The sequence below is a fragment of the Lactuca sativa genome, chromosome 6, assembly GCF_002870075.4.
Source record: "Lactuca sativa cultivar Salinas chromosome 6, Lsat_Salinas_v11, whole genome shotgun sequence".
Lineage (NCBI taxonomy): Eukaryota > Viridiplantae > Streptophyta > Magnoliopsida > Asterales > Asteraceae > Lactuca > Lactuca sativa.
In genome coordinates, this window is record NC_056628.2 from 45,664,157 (window position 1) to 45,690,862 (window position 26,706).

The following is a 26,706-nucleotide window of genomic DNA, read 5'->3' on the forward strand; positions in this document are numbered from 1 at the left end:
ATTTATCAACCAATAAAATATTTAATTTCCTTATATGATAATTAATTAATTATTTTGATTAAATTGGTAATTATCTTGCAAGAAATCTTGAATAAATCAAATATGGATAATTAGGGAATTAATTGTTAATTAAAATTATTTGTTATTTGATCCTCCATGTTTTAAATGTTTAAAACTTGTCCTCAAGTTTTGAAATTTATGTTTTGTGATTAAAAGTTTTAATTTAGACAATTTGAATTTCAAACCCTAGATTTTTAAAAGTTTAAAATACAACCCTATACTAATATAATATTACAAGATTAATATATATATATATATATATATATATATATATATATATATATATATGTATGTATAAATAAAATGCTAGTCTTACCGTTAGTAGGCCTCATTCACGAAGCCGGTCTATAAGGTAGGTATAAGGTTGCGGCCTATAAAATGGCGCTTAATGGGTGTACACTCACACCCACCGCTTGCTTGATCGGTGGAGGGTCGTTAGCCGAACGGGTAGGATAGGGCAACCTCATCCTCTCATTAAAAGTATAATATGAAATACAAAGTAACTACATGTTTTTAAAATTTCCCAATCTTAGTTACTTTAGGAAAAGTGAATTGATGCAATCCCAGGAAATTACACTTTGCACCCTTGCTAAGAAGTTAGTGGAGCGTGTGTGGTTTACCAGCACACTAATTGGTTCTAAGCAAAGGTGGCAAAGGCTGATTCATTGTTTATCATAGTTCGATGGAGCGTGTGTGGTTTACCGGCACATCGAATAGGTGATCGTTACAATGAAGGCACCATGTGAATTTGCATGGTAATTCACAACCGCTTTGTGATCCTCGGTATCCCAGTCACAAACAAGAGGGGCATATCGAGATTTAAACATGTCATTGAATAGTTTCAATGAATCTCATCGAACCTAAGAATTCTCAATACATTTAGGACTTAAAGTTATGTTTTTATGGTGGAGAATTAGTGAATCGTCATTCACTTACCTTCATATTATTTGCATGTTGGATTACGGCATCCCTTTTCTAATATGTAAATATTGTTGTTGGATCCTAGCCCTAATTTTTCTTATTGGGTGATAATTAGGGATTCATATTCTAATCTATCTTTGTCCTTTCTATTTGTAGATGTCGAACGCAAACAACGTTGCTGCTAGTTCTTTCACATTGATGAGCCTTTGTCAAAAGGTCACTTTCGATAGGACGAACTTTAGCGAATCGATAAGATACATTCGCACCATTGCTCGCTATGAGGATAAGGAGTACGTCCTCAATGAGAAGCTCGAGAAAATCAACCCTGAAATCGCTACTCCGGCTGAAATGACCGCTTTTGAAACTCATGAGCGAGATGCAACGAAGGTACATTGCATCATGATAGCCACTATGAACTCCGAATTCCAAAAGTCCTATGAGGACATGTACCCGTACGAGATGCATCAAGACTTATTGGAGAGATACCACCAAAATGCGAGACAAGAGCGTTATGAGATTTTCACTAACATGATTTCCGCTAAGATGGGTCATGGAGAGTCTCTTACCGTGCACCTGCAAAAGATGAAAAGGTATGTCGACCGTCTTCGCAAGTTAAATGTTGACTTTGGGGAAGACTTGGCGATCGACATGGTGCTTCACTCTTTACCTCCGAGCTACAATCAATTTAGGATGACCTACCACATGAACAAAGAGGAGGTCACCCTAAGCAAACTCCAAGGTCTCTTGAGGGTCGCTGAAAGCAACTTCAAGGACAAGTCTGTTGCACCAACTCCCAATCCACCCGCTGCTCCTGTCTTGGCAATTGGAAAAGGAAAGGGAAAGAAGAGGAAGGCTTCGTCTAAGAACTATCGTAAGGTTAAAGCTCGAGATGGTGCCTCTTCTAGTGGGACCAAAGTTGATCCTGCTAAACCCTGCCCTAACCCAAAGGAGGTAGAGTGCCACCACTGCCACAAGATAGGACATTGGAAGAGAAGCTGCCCAAAGTACCTGCAAGCCATCAAGGAAGGAAAGATCAAGCCGTCTTTCGCAGGTATATACACAATTAAATCTAACGATTCATCTCATGCTATTTCTTGGGTTCTTGATACCGGTTGTGGTTACCACATTTGTTCTAATGTGCAGGGACTAAGAAGAAATAGGGATGTGGAGGCTGGAAGAATAAATCTAATCATGGGGAACAGAAGATCGTCGCCTGTGACCAAGATTGGAGTGTATTCTTTAGTTCTTAGGAATGGTTTAAGTTTAGATTTGAACAATTGTTGCTATTCGCCAGAAATGGCTAGAAACATCATTTCATTTCATGGTTTGTTTAGACAAGGTTTTAGATTTTCTTTTAATAATGAGAATGGTTCTATTTTAGCTTATCTAAATGGTGTCTTTTATTTTGAAGCTATACCATGTAATGGAATATATGAAACTGTTATGATTGTTGATAACTTAGGAAATGATGTTTTAAACATAGATTCTTCTAATAGTATGGATAGAGCATCCTTGTGGCATTGTCGCCTTGGACATGTCAACAAGAAACGCATAGCCCAACTCCAAAAGGATGGAGTGTTGGAGTCATTCGACCTTAGGGAAGATGACACATGCGAGTCTTGTTTGCTTGGAAAGATGACTAAGTCACCCTTCACGAGTACGTGTGAAAGGGGTGAGGGTCTATTGGACCTAATACATACCGATGTATGTGGACCGTTTAGATCAACCACGAAGGATGGGAACCGCTTCTACGTGACTTTTACCGATGACTATAGTAGATATGGGTATATCTATTTAATCAAGCAAAAGTCTGAAACTTTTGAAAAGTTCAAAGAGTTCAAGAATGAAGTGGAGAATCAATTGGGCAGGAAAATCAAGATGCTTCGATCCGATCGAGGAGGAGAGTACCTAAGTCTTGAATTCCACGATTATCTCAATGAGTGTGGAATAGTTTCACAATTGACGCCACCTAGGACACCACAATTGAATGGTGTGGCAGAAAGGCGTAATCGAACCTTATTGGATATGGTTCGCTCTATGATGAGTCGTGCTTCACTACCTATCTCTTTTTGGGGGTATGCCTTAGAGACTGCCGCCCATATCCTTAACCGAGTCCCTACTAAGAAGGTTGTCAAAACACCTCACGAGATGTGGACAGGGAAAGCTCCCTCGTTGGCACATATCAAGGTTTGGGGTTGCGAGGATTTCGTAAGACGAGATACTGATGACAAGCTCGAACCTCGTAGTGAGCGATGTATTTTCATCGGCTACCCGCAGAAATCCTTTGGATATCTCTTCTACAGACCGAAGGACAATGTTGTCTTTTTTGCGAGGAGAGGAGTTTTCCGAGAGCGATAACTCATAGGCCAAGGAGACAGTGGGAGGCAAATCGAGCTTGAAGAGATTCAAGAGTCGATAGACGAAGGAACCTCTACCGCTGGCACTCAACCCGAGGAGGAAACTCTGGTTGAACCGATTGACGAGTCCTTACCTCTTAGACGTTCCAAAAGAGTTAGAGTTCAACCCCAGTTTTATGGTTTTCATATTACTACCGAAGGGGACATGTATATTAGTGATGGTACACTAATAAATCTTGATGAACCTAATAGCTATAAGGAAGCCATGTCAGGCCCGGAGTCTGCGAAATGGAAAGCGGAAATGGATAGTGAGATCCAATCCATGTATGATAACCAAGATTGGAATTTGGTTGAGAATGTGCCCGGACGTAAGACCGTTGGGTGCAAATGGATCTTCAAGATGAAGACCGACGTGGATGGAAACGTACACACATATAAAGCGCGATTGGTCGCGAAGGGCTTTACTCAAACTCCTGGAGTTGACTATGATGAGACCTTCTCACCAGTTGCAAAGATAAAATCTATTAGAGTGATGCTAGCGATTGCCGCATTTCATGATTATGAGATTTGGCAAATGGATGTCAAGACCGCTTTCCTTAATGGGAAGTTGGCTGAGGATGTTTACATGGCTCAGCCAGAGGGGTTTGTGGATCCGAAGCATCCGAATAGAGTGTGTAAGCTTGAGAATTCCATCTATGGACTTAAGCAAGCATCTCGCAGATGGAATCTTTGCTTCGATGAGAAAGTCAAAGAGTTTGGATTTGTACGAAGCGAAGATGAATCGTGTGTATATGTCAAAGTCAGTGGGAGTATAGTAAGCTTTCTCGTTTTATATGTCGACGACATATTACTCATAGGAAACGACATCCCGACTCTGCAGGAAGTTAAGTCCTGGCTCGGGAAGTGCTTCGCTATGAAGGACCTCGGAGAGGCTTCCTATATTTTGGGAATAAGGATAGTGAGAGAAAGAAGTAAAAGACTAAGAGGACTTAGTCAGAACACTTACTTAGAGAAGGTACTAAAACGTTTTAGTATGGAAAAAATCGAAGAAGGGAGAATTACCGATACAAAGTAATACCAAGTTGAGTAAGACTCAAAGTCCGAGTACCGAAGCTGAAATAACAGAAATGAGCCGAGTACCATACGCTTCCGCAGTTGGCTCAATCATGTATGCTATGACTTGTACTCGCCCTGATGTAGCCTTTGCTTTGAGCATGGTTAGTAGATATCAAGGGAATCCTGGCAGAGCCCATTGGATTGCGGTGAAGAATATCCTTAAGTACCTTCGGAGGACGAAGGAATGGTTCTTAGTCATCGGAGGGAGTGATGACTTGAAGGTGCGAGGGTATAGTGACGCCAGCTTTAAGACCGACAGGGACAACTACCGTTCGCAGTCGGGCTGGGTCTTTACCCTGAATGGAGGAGCAGTGACATGGAAAAGTTCCAAACAAGAAACCATAGTTGATTCAACGTGCGAATCAGAGTACATTGCAGCGAGCGAAGCGTCGAAGGAGGCAATATGGCTGAAGAACTTCATCGGTGATCTTGCAGTTGTACCTGCCATAAAGGAGCCCATGGAGATTTTCTGTGATAATGAAGGAGCGGTTGCCTTGACCAAGGAACCGAGAGATCATGGTAGATCACGACATATCGACAGAAAATATCATTTTATTAGACATCGTGTAGAAAAAGGACAACTCATAGTGAAGAGGATATCATCGGAAGATAACCCAGCAGATCCGCTTACGAAGGGACTGAGTAGGGTTAAGCACTTGCAGCATGCTAGGAGTATTGGGCTGAAAGATGATATTAGCATAGATTAGATAGTATTAGAAACGTGTAATAGATAAATGTACTTAACATTTGATGATTAAATAAAGGAGTTTTATTTATGAGTAATGTTGCTGTCTTATGTTAATTGTTTAACTATTGTTTCATTTTGCATGTTTTGACTTCCAGAATAATTGAATTTATTAAGAATAATCGAATTATTCAAATTGTCCACAATCGTTCATATGTTGGAAGTAGATATGAATGAAGATTGTTGTGAATTGGTGCGTAGATTGTCTAAATGGTATTAGACATAGCAAAAGATTGGTGCGACATTCATGAGTGCTTATGAACTGGTTTTGAGCATTGGAACAAACCCGCACTTGCTGGAATCACCTTCTGGAATATGATATAGAAGGGTGATCGCAAGATGATAATATCATATAGTCTTAAAACCTAGATATATGGTTTGTTATTTGTTAATTGATTGTACATTGATAATGCGAAAATGCATCAGTAACTCGGTGTTATAAAACGCATTGTTGTGTATAGTTGATTAATGAATAAGTAAATGCATATAAGTCAAAGTTTATCTGTAACTTTTATTCTAAGAAGGTAAAAGCGATATCTCGGCCGCTCGATGATTTGAATTGACTTATGTGTCGGGCCCGGTCATAACTAAATTGATGTGTTCGATTAAGTTCTATGTCAAATAAATCAGAGATTGAGAAACCTAAATGCTTGACTAATCATTCCATAGAATTGTCAGCATGATATCTAACAGAGGACTGTAAGATCCCTTATCTAAAGGACAAGATTGATTAGATCAGAGTTTCACAACGTCTTTGAGAGCTACGATTGGAAATCGAATTGTACTTGTGCATATAGTTACTAGACTTATCCAAGTGGGAGACTGTTGGAATAGTGTCTAAGGCTGCAACTATATTAGGCAAGTATTTAACCCGATTGTGCATGGTCCTTTTGGGTTGCCTTCACCATAGCAACTTGACAGGATGATTTATTATGAGAGAATAAATATTATTAATATATTATGAGAATAATATAAGAAATAATAATATTGTTATTTGATTAATATATAAGTCATAGAATTAATTAGAATTAATTTGGTGACTTAAAGAGATTAATTAAATAAGAGGGTATAAACTGTCAATTGTTTGATAGTTACACTTTAGACTATAAATCCTTAAGGGATAAGGAATGGAAGGATTCTAGAGCTTAGGATAGATCAAAATCGTCCAAGTCTTATCTAAGGTAAGGATTTGGATTGCTTTAAGGAAAGATTATCCAGCTAGGGTTTAAGGGTGTAACCCTAGGAGTCTACAAGTATAAATAGACCCTTAGAGCATTAGAAATCGGCATCTCATCTAAAGTAGAGAACCCCTGGCCGATTTCTTCCTAACCTCTCTCTCAAATCATCCTCCTTGCTAGTTGGTGTTTGTAAGCCATTAGAGGAGTGACAATTGTGACTCTAGAGCTCCAAGACAACAAGATCAAACAAGAGATTCAAATGTAAACTTCTAGATCTGATTTCGTATTGTTTTTATACCTAATTAGTCATTAGAAGTCTTGGATTCAAAGCATGTTTAATTAGAAAGCCTAGATCCAAGCAATAGGGTTTTGCATGCGCACATAAGAAAGTTCTTATGGCTAAAACCCATCACCTATCGCGATGGGCGATGTTTGTGTCATTGTGGGCATGGACTAGTTGAGCAGATCCGGTGCGGTTATCGACTGCAAACGACAGCTGGTGACCATACGAGACCCTAGTGGGGGAGTTCTTACGGTGTACGGCGAGGGTACCCGTTCTGGGTCAGCATTTTGTTCGACCGCTAGGGTGAGGCAGTGTCTACAGCAGGGTTGTAAGGGCTTTGTGGCGTATGTGATGGATTCGAGGGTTGATTCAGAGAGGCCGAGGTCAGTTGAGGAGGTTCCGATAGTGCGTGAGTTTCCGGATGTATTCCCAGAGGAGTTGTCGGGTGTGCCTCCTGTGAGGCAAGTGGAGTTCAGTATTGATTTGGTTCCGGGTGCCGCGCCTATCGCCAAGGTTCCTTATCGCCTTGCACCTCCAGAGATGCAAGAGTTATCCTCGCAGCTTCAGGAGCTGTTGGGAAAGGGGTTTATTCGGCCGAGCAGCTTGCCATGGGGAGCGCCTATCCTTTTTGTCAAGAAGAAGGATGGTTCACACCGGATGTGCATTGATTACCGGGAGTTGAACAAGCTGACAGTCAAGAAACGTTATCCATTGCCAAGGATCGATGATTTGTTCGATCAATTACAGGGAGCATCTTGGTTCTCCAAGATTGATTTGAGGTCTGGGTATCATCAGGTGAGGGTTCGAGATGAGGACGTCCAGAAGACAGCATTCAGGACGCGTTATGGGCATTACGAGTTTGTGGTGATGCCTTTCGGGCTCACTAATGCCCCCGCAGTGTTCATGGATCTCATGAACCGAGTGTGCAGGACGATGTTGGATCGGTCGGTGATTGTATTCATCGATGATATTTTGGTATATTCGAGATCTAGGGAGTAGTATGAGGAGCATCTGAGGGAGATCCTCGGAGTTCTGAGATCGGAGAGGCTTTATGCCAAATTCTCCAAGTGTGATTTCTGGTTGCGAGAGGTCCAGTTCCTAGGACCTCTCGTTAACCAGAAAGGGATATTGGTCGACCCGGCCAAAGTCAAGGCGGTGATGAGTTGGGAAGTGCCGAGGTCACCCTCCGAGATCAGGAGTTTCCTAGGGTTGGCAGGTTATTATCGGAGATTTATCAAGGATTTCTCTAGGATCGCAGTGCCACTCACCAGGTTGACCCGGAAGGGTGTCGCTTTTTCATGGGGTCCCGAGCAACAGGCCTCCTTTGAGACGCTTCGCCAAAGGTTATGCGAAGCCCCATTGTTAGCCCTCCCGGAGGGGATGGAGGACTTTGTGGTATACTGTGATGCATCGATCTTGGGGTTGGGAGTGGTGCTGATGCAGAGAGGGCATGTGATAGCATACGCATCGAGGCAGCTGAAACCTCATGAGACGAGGTATCCCACCCATGATCTAGAATTGGGGGCAGTGGTGTTCACCCTCAAGATTTGGCGTCACTATCTATATGGGGTTCGGTGTACGATATACACGGACCATAAGAGTCTGAAGTATTTGATGGATCAGCCCAACCTAAATATGCGGCAGAGGAGGTGGTTGGATGTGGTCAAGGATTATGATTGTGAGATTCTGTACCATCCGGGAAAGGCTAATATGGTAGCCGACGCCCTGAGTCACAGGGCGGAGAGCGCCCCATTACGAGGTGTATGTTTGCGATTAACCGTGATGGCTCCGGTGTTGGACACCATTCGTGGAGCACAAGCTGAGGCCGTAAGATCGGAGAACCAGAAGAGAGAGCGAGTTGTTGGGTTGGTATCGGAGTTTGTTACCGATAGTCGGGGGCTTATGACTTTTCAGGGGCGTATATGGGTACCGTTTGTTGGAGGGGTTCGTACCATTTTGATGGAAGAGGCTCATCGGTCGAAATTTTCGATCCATCCTGGGGCCACTAAGATGTATTTGGACCTGAGGAGGGAGTATTGGTGGCCCTGTATGAAGAGGGATGTTGCATGGTTTGTTGAGAGGTGCTTAACCTGCCGTAGGGTTAAGGCCGAGCACCAGAGACCGCATGGTAAGTTGCAGCCATTGGAGGTTCCCGAATGGAAGTGGGAACATATCACCATGGATTTTATCACCAAATTGCCAAGGACCGCTAGGGGAGTCGATGCAATTTGGGTGATTATGGACAGGTTGACGAAGAGCGCCCACTTCCTTGCTATTAGTGGTATCTCGGCATGGGGTGCCGATCTCGATTGTCTCAGACCGGGATGTACGTTTCTCTTCTAGATTCTGGAAGAAGTTTCATGAGGAGTTGGGTACAAGGCTGCATTTTAGTACCGCATATCACCCCCAGACGGACGAGCAGAGTGAGTGGACGATTCAGACACTCGAGGACATGCTCTGGGCATGTGTGTTGGATTTCGGGGGAAGTTGGGATATGTACATACCCTTGGCAGAGTTTTCCTACAACAACAACCATCATTCGAGCATTGGTATGCCGTCCTTTGAGCTGTTGTATGGGAGGAGGTGTCGGACCCCCATTTGTTGGGGAGAGGTTGGACAACGTGTGATGGGCAGTACAAAGATCGTGCTTTAGACGATAGAGCAGATCCAGCAGGTCAGACAGAGGTTGTTGACCGCCCAGAGTCGTCAGAAGAGTTATGCGGACAGACGCCGGTCCGAGCTTGAGTTTCAGGTCGGCGACCTTGTGCTCTTGAAGGTCTCTCCTTGGAAAGGAGTGATTCGATTCAGGAAGAGGGGCAAGTTGGGGCCCCGATACATTGGTCCATTCCGAGTGGTCGCGAGGGTAGGCAGGGTAGCCTATCATTTGGAATTGCCAGCAGAGTTGGGGCAGATTCATGACACTTTCCACGTGTCACAATTGCGGAAGTGTATAGTCGATGAGTCGGCAGTGGTTCCATTAGAGGATATTCAGGTGGATGCGAGCCTGAATTATGCTGAGAGACCAGTGGAAATCAGAGATCGGAAAATCAAGGTTCTGAGGAACAAGGAGGTACCCTTGGTTTTGGTTCAGTGACAGCATCGGAAGGGGTCCGAGATGACTTGGGAGCCGGAGCGTGAGATGCGTGAGCAGCATCCGGAGTTATTTGTAGAGTGAGACTTCGAGGGCGAAGTCTAGTTCTAGTGGGAGAGAATTGTAATAGCCCGGATTCCTAGGTATTATTCATTCTTATAATTTTGGTGATCTGTGAGGAGACTCGGCGAGTTGGAGCTCATACTCACCGAGTATGATCGCGGCTATGGGCACAGGTTCGCATCTGGACTCGGCGAGTCCAAAAGTGGACTCGGCGAGTCCATGCTGTTTAATGAAACCCTAATTTCCAGGGTATGAGACCTATTTAAAGGGGCTTATGGTCGTCATTTGCGGCCACCAACCCCAGAGAGAACCCTAAAGAGTCTTTGAGCGTTTTGTGAGAGAGAAGAGAAAGATCCTTGACTATTTGTGGGTGTTTTTGCATATAGAAGAGGATCAAGGCAAGAGGAGACCAAAGAAGGTGTTAATCCAGTGATTCCTGAGCTCAGAAACTTTATTTGAGGTAACCATTCGTTCCTTTCTCAGTCCTTGGTGTAAATCTTAGAGTTAGGGTTTCTTTGTGGAATGATCCATGGAGTAATTGGCCTCTTCTCGTGTTGGTGCTTTAGATCTGGACCCAAAGAGGTCCAGAGACTCTTTTCCCTCAAGCTTTATGAGTGTTAATGGAGGCCATGAGCTTAGAATAGCATTCTAGAGACTATATCATCAAATAAGGCCTTTGAACCTTTGCATGAGCACCAAGATAGTAACTTTACGTGATGTATGTGCTTGGAAGGACTGGATCTATGAGTTATTGGAACGGATCTGACCTCAGGAGTGAGTTTGAGTTTATGCATGGCATAGACCTACCGAGTCTGAAGAACAGACTCGGCGAGTAGCATGAAGATTGTCCACAACCACTCAGCGAATGGTCTTGCCGAGTTAAGGGGTTGACTCAGTGAGTCAAGGAGAGTCAGAGAGGGTTGACGGGTGGACTGAGTCGTGGTGGCCCAGCAACTCATGCCAGGTGGAACTCGTCGAGTTAGGAAAATACTCGACGTGTCGAGAAAGGATCCCAGGGAATCAGTGGATGCGTATAGACTCGCCGAGTCGCTATAGTGCACTCGCCGAGTCCGGTCAAAGTTGACCGTTGACCATTGACCAGTGTTGACCTGTGTTGACTTGATAGGGTTAGTCAACCTTAGTTGTGAAGTGTTATTTAGAGATATATTGTGTTATAGGAGGACTATAAATTGGGGGATCGAGCACGAGTGATTTCAGGGATTTGCGAGTTACCGAGATACGCGAGGTGAGTCTTTTCACTATACTTTACCTTGAGTAGGTAATCAGAGTTATGTGACAGAGTATTTGTATGGTATATGTATGTTATGTGTTGTACTGCATTATTTCTATGTGATTTATGCTGTGCATGTTTATAGAGTTGGAACCGGAAGGTTCACAGAGATAAAACCAAAGGGTTCACAGAGTAGGGTCCACGGACCCACAGAGTTATAGCCTCGAGTGCCTAATATGTGTTACGTGTGGTATTTTGGGGAACTCACTAAACTTTGTGCTTTCAGTGTTTGGTGTTATTTGTTTCAGGTACTAGTGATGACTGTGGGAAGGCGCCGGCTTGATCAGTACACACACACGGGATTTTTATGTTATGAGATCTTGGGATTGTTATATGGCATGGATTGAGTTTCAAACATTGATGTTTTTATGAATATTAAATGAATTATGTTTTTATAAAATGCGAAAAATTGTTTTGAAATTTATGGTGTTACAGTTGTAAAAATTCCAATTAGGTCCCGATTAATATGTAGGTGCTACCCGACCGATTAGTAGCGTCTATCGATTAATTCATGCATACAAAATGACTGAAAGAGTAGAACCCGATGAAATTTTAACACTTTGAATAAGTTATATCTCAATAGAAACTATTTGAGGTATGATCAATGTTGTATTTATCATATTAACCTATTGTGTTATGATATTAGTGGTATTTATGAACTTTTATATGATATTAGTCATATTTAATTTTTTAAAATCTAGCAAGTTAGCAATTAATGGTCCTCGATTAATCCTCCGATTAATCTCCGCCTAGCCGATTAATCCCTTAAGCTCAGTTCACCGACTAGCTAACGTCGAACGATTTTTATAACCTTGATATATATATATATATATATATATATATATATATATATATATATATATATATATATATATATATATATATATATATATATATATATATATATATATATATATATATGAATTTTAGAATAATTAATAAAGTTTAATTTTATAGTTTGTTATCATACTTTATACTTTATGGCTAATTCTATACCTGAGTATGTGTATCCCATGTTTAATTATTTATTTACGACTGCACCTTATTTTATTTCTATGTTAAAATATTGTATACAGTTTGAAATTGACTGAAAAGTCTTTAATCCAATTGACGAAAAAGTCGCTAATCCAGTATATTATATTATTTATTACAGATATTATACCAACAAAGCGTGTTACATTTGTTGATATAGTCAAACACTTTGTCCTATGTGGATGTTTCTTGTTGCTTACATGAATCTTATGTACGTGTAGGAATATGCCAAAACGGCGATTCGCTACGTAATATGATTCTCTCTTTGCATTTTACGTTGAAGTTACATGAGCTTATGATTTTATATACCAATTAGTTTATAACACGTGGAAACTATGATTATAAAATTAATTAAATTTTTATAATAAGAACTCAAAATTATTAATCAATTATTTTAAATAAATTTTTAATTAAGAGATTTTTTTAGTTATATAAAATTATAATCGTTAATTTAAATAAATATGTAAAATTATATCACATTATAATTTGTATTAATTTTATTTTAATTTTATTCTAATGTTATTAATTTAATTTAATTAGAGTGAGAGATTTAAATTTTGAAATATGAATTTTGAAATGGAGATTTAATAAGTTGACAAGTGATATGCATTAATTAGGAGGCCTAATAGGGTATCACATGACAAAAGAAAGAATAAAATATGAATTAATTAGGAGACCTAATAGAATGACACTTGTCAAAAGGAAATTAAAACTATTTTTTTATTAGAATAGAAAGATTAGTATCATTTTATTTATTACCGGTTATTACCAATCTCAATGATTGTATAGAGTTCAAAAGAAAAAACTAAAACACTTTACAAAAACTCAAATATTAGTAAATCTTATTTTTATGGTTTAATCATAAAAATAACGATTAGATGTAACTTTAATTTTTTATAGCCGGTTTTTGAGTAGTGATGAATCTAAAACCAAAACCATGTGGTTCCTTATGTAAATAAAACTGAAATAGATTGATCTTTTAGCAAAAATAGGTATGTCTTTTAGCAAAAATGAGATAGTTCCTACATATTTTCTATATATATATATATATATATATATATATATATATATATATATATATATATATATATATATATATATATATATATATAGGGAAGAGTTATATGGAAAATGAATGATTAGGGCAACACATATTTGAACCAATGAAAACATGACAACACATCACTTCCACAATAACTTCCACAATACATTACTTGTGAAGAAAGAAATGGACACGTGTCATTTGATTATTGGTTCCGGTAGATGTTGCCCTAGTTATTTGTTTTCCATAGAACTCATTCCTATATATATATATATATATATATATATATATATATATATATATATATATATATATATATATATATATTGTTGTATTAAAAAAAAAGGTAGGTCCTAGGAGTAGGACCTACCTTCAACAAGCTTAGAGACGCCCCTATTTTTGAGTGATTTACAAAAATGACCATTATATTTGAAATATGTTCACTTCATACTTGTTTGGTAATATATATAGGGTTAGTTGTTTTCGTTTTACTAACTATTGTGTGCCAGAATGCACAGATTTGGACCATTGAATCGAATATAATCAAAGGTCATGATCTGAGGGTCTATGATAGTAGAATATGATAACATGTACCGTATAATCACACAAATTTCAACATAAGGGCATTTTAGTCAATTAACCTATATTAAAAAAAGGAAATTTTCGGAGTTTTAGGGATGTTTAATTCCTTTATTTTTTAAGAATCTGAATATTTTAAATTAATTCAAATTTAAAAATCCGATTTTATTCTGTCAGAATGATAGAATGCGAACCATAAACTAGTAAATATATTTTTCGATTTTATTATGTCAGAATGACAGAATGTCAACCATAAACTAGTAAATACATTTTGAAAGAATACACAAATCAATTCTTGAACTAATAATATAACAATAATTACATTGTATGATTGTGATTCATTGAATAATAACAACATTCCGAAAGAAAAATAAAAAAAAACATCAAAATCTAACAAAAACACTAATATATTCTGAAAGAATATTATTTTTAACAACCCTTTATACATTGTAGCATAACACATTCTGGTATAATACACTCTCGTTCTATATGTTTTCTTCCTTCTCCACATCAATGTTAGCCTCTTCAAAACCTAAATCCACAAAGAAAAGATAATTTATTTTCAAAAATTAAACAATTCAATGCATTATAATAGAATAGAGCAATAAATATTCTTACAGAATAAACTATTTTTGCAGAATGGTTTTGAATATTCTTAAAGAATTTGTAACATATTCTATCGGAAACGATATAATATAGAATGGTAATTACCGGATTTAATTTGAAGAAGAATTCCAAAGCCAAGGTAGATAGGTTAAATATTGGATTCAAGTTGGAAAGGATTGGTGGGGGAGGGACTAAACTTGTTAAAAAGGATGAAAGTTTGATATGGAGCACGAGACTTGAACCCGATGATCTTCCCTCCCGTTTTAAGGTAACAACTCCCATACTCTAACCCTAACTCGTCTTCTCTCTAGCTGCTACCATCCACTCGGAGTTTACCCAGCCGCCATCTTCACCCCTCTTACTTCCTTCGCCGCTGCCAGCCTTTTGCCTCCACCACCAGTGTTGCGAAGCTGCTGTTGAAGACGTGAACCACCACCCCTTCACACTCGTGTTTCGACCGACAAGGTCACCGACGGCCTTTTGAGGCTCTGCTAAAGCTGTTCCGGTTTTCCTTCTTCTCCTGTTTCCTCTCTGCAGTAAGAAACCGGCATCCGCTGCCTGCCGCCTCGGAGGTTGATGAGCTCGTGGTGTTTCCGTTATCACCGGAGCATGGTGACGAGTTCAAGGCTTGTATTCCGACAGGGGTGCGTTGTATGGGTCATTTCACGAATAGAAGCGTGTTTCAGATCATGTTTGCGTGTGGATGCTTGACTGGAAATCATGGGGTTTGGAGTTGTGTTTAGAACGATGATTTTTAGAGAAGTAGGGGAATCGGTGGTGGTGTTATATAAAACTGATAACCTAAATTAGTGGGATATTGATTGATTTTGTTTTCTTTTACCATACTTAATTATAGTGTAGATTACTCTTATACCCTTTTATTATTTATCAGTGATTTAATTATTTCTTGAATTCTCATTGGTGCATTTAGGAACACAATTCTTGCTAAAAACATTTGAGCCTAGCTCTCTCTTTCTTTCTTTTCTCTCTCTCTCTCTCTCTCTCTCTCTCTCTCTTTCCCCCTCTCTCTCTCTCTCTCTCTCTCTCTCTATATATATATATATATATATATATATATATATATATATATATATATATATATGTTCAAATGTGGATTGACATCTATTGTGCGAACTTGTGGACAATGTTATTCTGTGAGAATGACAAAGAAAATATGTTGTTTTATAATATGAATAAGTTTAATCTTACATAACTATTGTCATTATCACACATTCTCACTAATTAAATCGTCTATAAGGTTATTATAGACTTTTTTTTTATTCTCATTTTGTTGGGATGTTGTCAGAATGTTTATTGAGTCGTATTCTGTTAGAATGAAAATGAGTGAAAAATATTGTGTAAGAGCAAAAATGAATAAGAAATAGTGAGAATGCATGAAAATGAAGATATTTGTGTAAGGTTGAACGTATTCGCATTACTCCACAACTTATTCTCTTTGTAATTCTCATAGAATAACACTATATGCACGTCCGCACAATAGTTGTCCATCCACATTATAACCTAGCTCTAGGTCTAGGTTATAATGTGGATGGACAACTATTGCGCGGACGTGCGGACGATGTTATTCTATGAGAATTACGAAGAGATCAAGTTGTAGAGTAATGTGAATACGTTCAACCTTACAAAAATATCTTCATTTTCATGCATTCTCACTATTTCTTATTCATTGTTCTTACACATCATTTTTCACTCATTTTTATTCTAACAAAATACGACTGAATAAACATTCTAACAACATTCCGACTGAATGAGAATAATAAAAAAAAAGTCTATAATAACCTTATAGACGATTTAATTAGTGAGAATGTGTGATAGTGACAATAGTTATGTAAGATTAAATGTATTCATATTATAAAGCAACATATTTTCTCTGTCATTCTCACATAATTGCACTGTCCACACGTCCGCACAATAGATGTCAATCCACATTTGAACCTAGTTCTCTCTCTCTCTCTCTCTCTCTCTATATATATATATATATATATATATATATATATATATATATATATATATATATATATATATATATATATATATATATATATATGGGCGGACTTAGTCAGGCGATCGATTACTACCCAAATCTTGTCAAATCTGCTAGGCGTCTTGGGTAGCTTTGTGATGAAGTCCATGGAAACTTCTTCCCATTTCAATTCGAGAATTTCAGGTTGTTGTAATAAACCCAATGGTTTCTCTTATTCTTCCTTGACCATAGTGCAGGTCAAGCATTTTCTTATATAAGTGGTGATTTCTGCCTTTAAGCATTTTCCTACATAAGTGGCGATTTCTTCAAGTCAAGATACATCTTATCAGATCTTGGGTGAACAGAGTATCTTGTCTTGTAATCTTCGTCCAACACTAGACTCATGATGTCGCCAAATCTTGGTACCCAAATTCAGTCCATGAAACACAAGGTTCTATTTTCCTTGGACTCAAATTGTTTCTCCATGCCTCTTAAGCATTATTCTTGAATTTTGGCAGGGAGGTTTTAATGGATAGTTAGAGTGATGGCTTTCACTATGCAAGGTTTTCCATGTTTCTTTTGTTGGATAAGGTGTCTAAGTCCATAACTTATTTGATATATATACTTGACCCGACCCGGCATGGTCCATTTGGGTTGCATCTCACCTGAACTATTTATGGATAATTTTATGAGAGTTATACACATATGTTTATTAATATATTAGGAGTTATAATATATTAATATGAAGTTGTGTTATTTAATTAGTATTAGTCTTAAATTAATTATGAATTAATTTAGAGATTAAAAGGAAGACTAATTAGATTATGGGCTATTGGTTTTATATGGTGTGAGCTAACACTCATTTGTTAATGGGCTAGGCTTATATGAAAGTCCATGGACGATCCATGGAGCTTTTAACCCATGGATCCTTGGAAAGGAAAGGTCATGGGTTATTAGGGTTTCACCCTAACCATGCACACTATATAAGCATGCTTATGGAGCATGAAATGGCAACTAGTGAACTAGTGTGTGTGTGTGTGCTTGTGTGTGGCCGAAAATACAAGTGTGTATACTCTCTCAAAGTTTTCATAGAGTTTGTGGTGTTTTGTGATTCCATTTGAGGCATTCACACTATTGGTGCTTGGCCCTCAAACTCCTTAAGAACCAAACTCATCAAAAAGGTATGTAATCTCTTCTAACTCTTTTATGTTGAAATGTTCCCCATGCCATGTTAGATAGGTTATGAACCTTGGAAAATTATTATTTTGCATGTATTTAGACAAACATAGATCCAAGGTTTATTAGGGTTGCATGCACACTTAGGAAGTGTTAGATTGCTCAAAACCCAACAGTGGTATCATAGCCTAGGCTTGCTTGTTTGAATACTTGATGAAAATTGCTGAAAATCGAAGATTTTATGTTGTCTGCACAGCTGACTCGCCAAGTCCATGAAGGGACTCGACGAGTCCAAGGCAAAACCCATCCAACTCGGCGAGTTGGTTCATGCACTCGACGAGTTGGACCCCCAGACAACATATCTTAAAGTTTTGGTGCTGGAATTGGTCTAGAATCATTACCTTAAACTGTTTTGGACTCATAAAACCTGTTTTTGATGTGGTAATGATGATGGTCGACCAATTTCAAAGTTATAATCAAAATTCCATGATTTTATGTGTTCATATAATTCTTGAAATTTTGATGATCATGTTCATGTTCTTATGAATTTAGAAGATGATATGAATTATTTGCTGAATTGTTTAGAATTAATTCTTGATCATTTATGTGTTTTAATGGAGTCCATAATTTGTCCTCAAGTTATGGATATCCAAAGGTCACTTTTCTTTAACACACACTTAAAACACATAAGTTACATGAAAATGAAGAGTCTTCATTTTATGAACCTTTAATTCACAAGTTATGAAATGAAAAGTCTTGGATGGTTACAAAAGATGAAGTCTTGTCATTAAGTTATGGAGGTTCAAGAGTCACTTCATTAATAAATATATAAATAAAGTGTAACCTTAATTAATTCCATAAGTTATAAAATAAAGAAAAGTAATTCTTTTATTAGTTTAAAGTCTTCCATAACTTGTCCTCAAGTTATGGAACTTGAAGAGTTTTTGGATTAAAACTACTTTAAACACATAAATCATGGAATTATTTAGTTTTGAATAGTTTCAAAACTTGCCCTCAAGTTTTGGAATTTGTAAAGTTTCACACACTTTAATAAACTTTAATTCCAACCCCTAGAAGTTTTAAAAGTTAAAATTCTACCCTTATACTATTATAAGATTAATGGTTAATTACTATATATATGTATAAGAACAAGTCGTTTTACCATTAGTAGGCCTCATTCACGAAGCCGGTCTATAAGGTGGGTATAAGGTTGTTGCCTATAAAATGGCGACTTAATGGGTGTCCACTCTCACCCACCGCTTGCTTGATCGGTGGAGGGTCGTTAACCAAACGGGTAGGACAATGAATTTAAATTCTCATTAAAAGTATAATGATTATTATAAAGTAACTAAATATTTTTTATTTAATTCCCAATCTTAGTTACTTTAGGAAAAATGTGAATTTGGTGCTAGCCCATGGAATTCACACTTTGTACCTTACCAAGTCGTTGGTGGAGCGTGTGTGGTTAACCGGCACACTAACTTGGACTAGTAAGGATCACGAAGGGTGACTTAATGTTTGTCATAGATCAATGGAGCGTGTGTGGTTAACCGGCACATTGATTGGGTGATGATATTAAGGGTACCAAGTGAATTGGTATGGTTATTCACACCTTGTTTTGTGATCCTCGGCATCCCAGTCACAAAATTTGAGAGGGCACACTCGAGATTGAAACATGCCATTGAAAAGTTCAATGAATCTCAAAAGATCTAGAAATTTCAAATCCAATTAAAACCTAATAAATTATTTCGTTTTTCATGGTGGAAATTGGTGAATCGTCATTCGCCTACCTTCAAATATTTTATAGTTTGGATTACGGAATCCCTCTTCCAAATTATAAAATATTGTGTTGGGTCCTAGCCTTAATATTTCATATTGGGTGTTATATTAAGGACTTTAAATCAACTAACTTGATTTTCTCCCATTATAGATGCCTGGTTCAGACAACTATGATATTCCCATATCTCTTGAAGATGGTGTCCCTCAACATCATGCTTCACTTCCTCCACCTCCTCCAATTATTCTCCCTCACCCACAAGTTCTTGAAAAGTTTAAACTCACTCAATCCCTATTGGAAAGCTTAGTCTATGTGTACTCACATTTTGGAGATAAAGTCACATATTGACAAGCCGGGAGAGTTGGGTGTCAAAGTCCCGTGAATGTTGGATGTTCAATCACTTTCTTAGTAACATAGTGAGTCTCTTTGGGACTACTATGAGACAGACTGTGACATGACCCTTAATGATGTTATCTATTTGCTTGGTGTTGTGGAATCAACAATGATTTGGAACACCAGTAAAGAAAATTTGATTAAAGGAACAACTTCCCAAGTCTTAAATGGACATTGACAATGGTAGCATTGGATATCTAGGAAAAGATTTCTCATCCCAATGGAAAGGGATCGGCTATAGTCAACTCGGTTGACCAAATGGTAAAGAGAAAGGCTAAGTCTGAGATAGTCTCATGTGCCATTACCAAAGGGTCCATGTGTTTTGTTGCCAAAGGAAGGGGCATTGGTTGCGAAGCTGCCCTATGCCCTATTCACCTGAAAGGTCATAAGGTTGATCAAGTAAAGAGGTTTGACTCTACTTCGGGTAAAGTCCACTGTCTAACTCTATTAAGTTCCTATTTGGAGATTTTTATTACATAATGTGAATGGGTCACATGCTGATGTTTTAAGAATCAAATAGGAAGCTTAAAGTAAGTATATGTTGATTCTGATTGCGAAGGTGGGTTTCGATCGCATGGTTCGGTAATCAGAATTTTGAGCTGTTGCTTAAGAGTTATAATATATTGCTTATGAATAGATAACAACAAGGTTTTCATGTGGATTGTAAGGATAAGTTTTTCCGCAAAGTTTTAAAATAAAAGAAAAAAAAGGGTTTTAATTTTATTTATTTTAAAAAAATATCCTTACAATGGCATCTGTGGAAAATTGTTGCTTATATGTTTCCAGTAATAGCAATATTCGAAAGTGGATTTGATTCTTTCATTTGTGGTAGTGTCTGAATTTACCAAATGAAGAAAGTTTTTCATCACCCAAGTTTCAATTGGACGGAAACTTGGAATCATACAAGTTGTATTGTATGATGAATGAGAATTTTCATCTTTGAAAATTAAGACTAATTCTTTGATCACATGTATATGTGAGTCAATTGAAGGACTAAGGAATTAGGTACACTGGGTGTGCGCTGGTCAAGGTCCACCACAAAGATTGATTTGTCATGATTTACTGAAGATTAGTAAATATGATTATACTTATAAGGTTAAGTATAATTTTGTAACATTGGAAAGGTTACAATGTATGACAAAACAAATGAGAAGAATAAAATTAGGTGGAAAGATAAAAGTTTCTCAAATCTGAAAGGATGGGAGAGTACTTTAGTATCGTATTTCATGATCATCTTAATGATTATGAAACCATATCACAAATTCATACTCTAAGGACGTCTTAGTGCATTGTTATGGCTAAGAAGAGAGGTCATGAATTGTTGGATTGGTTAAAATCAAGAAGATGAGTCATACTTCGTTCCAAAACAATTCTTAGAGTCATACTCCAAGATTGTAACTTTGAGTGACATAAAGGAAGATTTATTAACACTAGTAAAATGTAAGAGTAAAATGTTTTCTACTCTTGTACATTTGAGATTGGTAAGTTGTGATGTCTTGGATGAGACAAAGACCAACTAAGACCAATTGTGTGAAGTGTTAGTCTTGATAAGAATCCGCATTGTCCCTTGAATATTTGTTTTGTCAAGGAATGGTTCTTGACTGGGGAAACTTATATGTCAAGGGGACAGTGGGAGCCTTAAAGATCCTGAAAGAGTTTCAAGATTTAATCAAGAGTAAAACCTGTAATTTATCACTAGCACACGACTTAAGGTTTGCAACCTATCATGTTGACATAATTCTTATTTCTGTACCTACTTCAAATAAGTTGAATTTGCATGTGAGTTATCAGAGTTCAACTTGGAAGCATTGGTGGGCCTTGTGCTACCAAGGTGACAAGAAAATAAGACTGAACAAGTTTAATCCATGTAAGGCTGAATTTGTCACTAACCTTATCTTGTGATTATGGTTTTGAAAAATTAACATGAATAGGAACTCATACACCATAAAATCTAAGTGTCATAAGGTTTCTCTCCGATTCATGAGAATGATGGTGAGGAAACGCTTCCCCTAAGTAGATTTTACGTAGATATCAATTGTGTTATTTGCATTTTTAAAAGTTGTTAGTGGAGCGCGTGTGGTTAACCGACACACTAACACGGACTTGTGAGAAATGGCAAATGCCTAAGCAATTGAGACTATGATTACGGCATCGCTTTTCATAGTTCTGAAAATTGTTTAGACACACATGTGAGCTATCTAAGAAAGGGTGTATGAATCTAAATTTCAGAAGTCCAGCAGATTTTTGGAAATATGTCAGAGCTAGTGGGAGCATAAATATTGTGCTAATAATCATCGTGTTAGTCGGAGCATGATAATTGTGATTACTATTATTGTAAGCTAGCAATGTTAATTATAGAAAACAAAGTTTCAATTCGTGAAGTTGCAGGGGTTGAAAAGTTGTTTTGCTATAATTAAGGGAGAGGAAATTATACTTCGTTTCAATTCTAAAGCTTAGATTGAGATTTTAATCATCTTTAGTCAAGAATATATATATGAATTTCATGTTGGAATGGTTCAACTTGAAGAAATTCTATATATATTGCGTTTTCAAAATTCGATTATGATTACGGCATCCCTCTTCATAGTTAAATTTTGAAAACATGGAAAATAAAAAATATTGTAGCAAAAGATTTGTTTAGTATCATGTCTTTATGTCAAACATCATGAATCGTGTCCCATATGCTTCGGATATAGGATCGATTGCATGTGCTATAATATTCATCTTTTCTAAAATGCTTAAGGCATTGAGAAGGGAAAAGTCTAGAACTGGATATGACTAAAGTGATTAAGCAATTGTCGAGGACAATCTGAGGTTCGCCAAAGATTGGTTGCTCAGGGAAAGTTGGAAGTATGATGTAAGTTGTCGGAAAGGACCATATTGACATGTTCTGAAAAGAAGTAACTCTTGTTCGGAAGTGATAGTCAAAATGAGACTATGGAAATGTCTCCATAGGTGGAAGTTATTCAATCTATGTAAGATTAGAAAACCTTAATGCAAGAAGGATATTCAAAGCAATGTACTTTGAATATGAGACTTCCGTTCCATAGAAGTTGACCTTCTTTGGAAAACTCTGTAATGACTGGTGACAAGGTTTTGGTGAGTTTGTGCATAATCATTACAAGAGGAACATTGCATAAAAGTTTAAAATCTAACAGATTTTTTGGTAAATGATAGGAATCGGGGATTCTCACATTTACGATAAGGATTTGGGATTGTGAAATGAGTATCATTGGAATCATGTCCAATTGATCTACATCACAATGTAAGGATCATAGACAAACATAGTGTGCATACTTAGAGTATGGCATAAATATTGTTTAGAAAAAAACAAAGTGTACATGCTAGGAGCATGGGACGACTGTTGTTTTTATTCAAGTCTTAAGTTGATTGTTTGAAACATTATACAATGAATAATGTGTAATCAATATGGTGATAAATAAAAGGTGGTTCTATTTATATTCAAAAGGGTTCTGAGACCATATTGGATTCAATTATTATTGTGTTTCACTTTGCATGTTTTGACTTCCAAAATAGCTAGGTTATTCTTTCCGAATGACTAAGTTATTTAAACACTCCACAGTCGTTCATATGTTGGAAGTAGGTATGAATCAAGACTGTCATGAATCGAGTTTGTAGATGGCTAAATGGGTTTAGTCATAGCAATGGTTGCTACAACATTCATGAGTGCTCGTAAATTATGAGTATTGGAATAAACCCACGCTCACTTATATCACTTCATGGAATTTATCTCGAGTGATCGTGAGACGGTAATATCATATAAATATTCAAACCTAGAGATATGAGTTGTTACCTATGAGTTGGTTGTGCATTGATTGCACGTAAACGCATCAGTAACTTGATGTTATAAAACGTGCCTTTGTGTACAATTCAACAAGTAGTAGAACAAGCATATGAGTCGAAGTTTATCTATTCCTTCTAGAAATAGAAGCGATATATGGGCCCCTCGATGATTTTGTTGTGACCTATGTACCGGCCGGTCAGAACTAAATTGATGTGTTCGATTAAGTTCTTTGTCAAACAAATCGGAAATCGGGAAACAAACTACTGGACAATAAGTACGACGTTGTTCCATGTATTTGTCCGGCTGATATCATGAGAACAGAGGATTAAATGATCACTTATCTAAAATGGCGCTTCATAGTTCAATGGAGTTTTCGAGAGCTACGATTGCTGGTTGGTTCCTGAAGTAACATACGCAAATATAGTTATTAGACTTATCCAAGTGGGAGTCTGTTGGATAAGGTGTCTAAGTCCATAACTTATTTGGTATATACTTGACCCGACCCAGCATGGTCCATTTGGGTTGCATCTCACCCGAACTATTTATGGATAATTTTATGAGAGTTATACACATATGTTTATTAATATATTATGAGTTATAATATATTAATATGAAGTTATGTTATTTAATTAGTATTAGTCTTAAATTAATTATGAATTAATTTAGAGATTAAAAGGAAGACTAATTAGATTATGGGCTATTGGTTTTATATGGTGTGGGCTAACACTCATTTGTTAATGGGCTAGGCTTATATGGAAGTCCATGGATGATCCATGGAGCTTTTAACCCATGGATCCTTGGAAAGGAAAGGTCATGGGTTATTAGGGTTTCACCCTAACCATGCACACTATATAAGCATGCTTATGGAGCATGAAATGGCAACTAGTGAACTAGTGTGTGTGTGTGTGTGTGCTTGTGTGTGGCCGAAAATACAAGTGTGTATACTCTCTCAAAGTTTTCCAAGAGTTTGTGGTGTTTTGTGATTCCATTTGAGGCATTCACACTATTGGTGCTTGGCCCTCAAACTCCTTAAGAACCAAACTCATCAAAAAGGTATGTAATCTCTTCTAACTCTTTTATGTTGAAATGTTCCCCATGCCATGTTAGATAGGTTATGAGCCTTGGAAAATTATTATTTTGCATGTATTTAGACAAACATAGATCCAAGGTTTATTAGGGTTGCATGCACACTTAGGAAGTCTTAGATTGCTCAAAACCCAACATCTTTATACTTATGGCATTAGCTACTATGTTAGCTTTGCCTGGGTGGTATCGAATCTCGCACTCGTGGTTGTTCAACAGATCAATCCATATTCGTTCTCTCATGTTGAGTTCCTTTTGCCATGTTCCTTTATACTTATGGAATTAGCTACTTCGTTAGCTTTGCCTAGGTCGTATCGAATGTCACACTCTGCAAGCTTTGTCGTGTTCCTTTATACTTAGGGCATTAGCTACTACGTTAGCTTTGCCTGGGTGGTATCGAATCTCACACTAGTGGTTGTTCAACAGCTCAAGCCATCTTTGTTGTCTCATGTTGAGTTCCTTTTGGTTGAAGATGTGTTGAAGACTCTTGTGGTCCGTGTATTTGACACACTTTGTGCCATACAAGTACTGTCGCTAAATCTTTAATGCGAAACTTAAAGCTCATAATTCCAAGTCATGGGTGGTGTAATTATTCTCATGTGTCTTGAGTTGGCGTGAGGCATAAGTGATCACTTTGTCTCTTTGCATGAGTACACATCCCATGCCTCTTTGCATGATTACGCATCCCACACCCTGATGGGATGTGTCGCAATAAAAAACAAAGTCTTCAGTTCCTTCCGAAAGTGAAAGAATTGGCAAACTACACAACATGCGTTTCAAATTATCAAATGCATATTCCTACTGTTCTTTCCATTCGAACTTTGAATCTTTATGTGCAAGTGTTGTGAGGGGTTTTGCTATTTTTGAGAAATTTTCTATAAATCTCCAGTAATAGTTTGCCAATCCTAGAAATTGACACACCTCTATTGGCATTGTGGGTGCTTCCCAATTCTTTATGGCTTCAACCTTGGAAGGATCTACGTGAATAGCTTTCTCACTAACCACATGTCTTAGAAAGCGTACTTCCCTCAGCCAAAATTCACACTTTAAGAATTTTGCATACAATTTGTCTTTTCTCAACAACTCCAAAATGATTCGAAGATGTTGGCCATGTTCCTCCTCTTTTTGTGAGTATATCAGTATATCATCGATGAATACGATCACAAATTTGTCAAGATAGGGCTTACAAACACGGTTCATTAGATCCATGAAGACTGTTGGAGCATTATTTAAGCCAAAAGGCATAATTAGAACTCGTAGTGGCCATATCAGGTTCTAAATGTTGTCTTTGGAATATCCTCTTCTTGCACTCGAAGTTGATGGTACCCTGACCTTATATTAATATTTGATTAAAGGCTAGATCCTTGTAGTTGATCGAACATGTCATCAATCCTTTGAAGTAGATATCTATTCTTGATCGTCAACTTATTCAGTACTCGAGTTGATGCATATTGTGAAGATTCCGTCCTTTTTGGCGCATAGCACCGGGGCTGCCCACGTTGAGAAACTCGGTCTTATAAAGTCTTTTTCCAAAAGCTCCTAGAGTTGACCGGACAACTCTTGCATTTCCAAAGGGGATAATCGGTAGGGGGATTTTGCTCCTAGATCTGCCCCTGGGACTAAGTCTATTCGAAATTAAACTTCATGAACTGGCAGTAGTTCGGGCAAGTCCTCCGGAAATACGTCAGGAAGATCACATACTTGGGGTATGTCTTTGATTTCCTTTTTTTCTCTTCTTTTCTACGATGTGGGCCATGAAATTCTAATACTTCTTGTGGAGGTATTTCTATGACTTTATGTAAGAGAAAATTTTGATGCCTTTGCTAGTCTTATCTCTATAGATTACCAAGGATTTACTATTAGGTAAGTGTAGTTGTTATAGAATCTAGTTTAAGAAATGAACTCAGAGTTTAGATTGAATTATGAACACAGAGAGTAAATAAGATATGAATGGCTCGATTATACCATTGAAGATTATAGAGAATGAATAGAGTAAGAACAATAGAATGCTCAAAAGTTACTCTAACTCTAGAACCAATCCCTATTTATAGGAATTCAGAAGCTAACAAAAAAAATACATGAAGGCAAAACTCTTAAGATTCAATAGAAAAATGTGCCTTAATG